Source organism: Arvicola amphibius, chromosome 8 (genome assembly GCF_903992535.2).
Source record: "Arvicola amphibius chromosome 8, mArvAmp1.2, whole genome shotgun sequence".
Taxonomy (NCBI): domain Eukaryota; kingdom Metazoa; phylum Chordata; class Mammalia; order Rodentia; family Cricetidae; genus Arvicola; species Arvicola amphibius.
This window is the reverse complement of record NC_052054.1, coordinates 59,238,882-59,239,638: the sequence shown is the minus strand read 5'-3', so window position 1 is coordinate 59,239,638 and position 757 is coordinate 59,238,882.

Genomic DNA, 757 nt, shown 5'->3' with positions numbered 1-757 from the left:
AAAAATATTTTGAGATCTCTTTATTATCTGAAAGGGATATGTGACATTTTGGGGGCATTCATTTTAAATGACACCTTATTTGCATTTAAACTTACACTGGTAAAATATTTTGTTCATAGGTTGTTACACTAATTGTCTGCTTGTAACCAGACTTTTAGACTAAGCAGAACCTGGGAAAAAGAATGAATTTTCAACACTTACATTGTTAACAAGCCCTGAGTTACTACCTCAGACATGCTAGTAGCATGGCAGACAGCCCTGCTGTGGTCCCACTGGCGAATTCCAGGGAGAATCTCATAATCTAGAGCTGTGTTTAGATGTGGTGTTCAGGCCACTGTTTTCTGTTTTAAACGTTGAAGTTAAAACCTAGGCTAACCACTGCTGTACATTCTAGGAGGGAGATTTAGGAAATAGTCACACAGCAGTGCATGTTTTCTTGAAGTAATATTGCAGAAATAGAGGGAGGTATATTTTATATGAAATTAGTCTAAAAATTAGTGAACTTCAGATTCATTAAAAGACCCTTACTCAAGAAAAAAGTCAAGACACTTGAGGAAGGAATGTGATGCCAACCTTTATCCACACACAGACATGCCGTCAAACACAAACATGTATAAACATTTAACTATATATAAACAGATTATATATATCCAAAATATATTTTATAAAATGAAATGTCTTATAATGCTATTAAATTTCCTGTATTGTTTTCTGATAGTCAGCAGTATTTATCAAAACCAAGAATACAACTGATGTA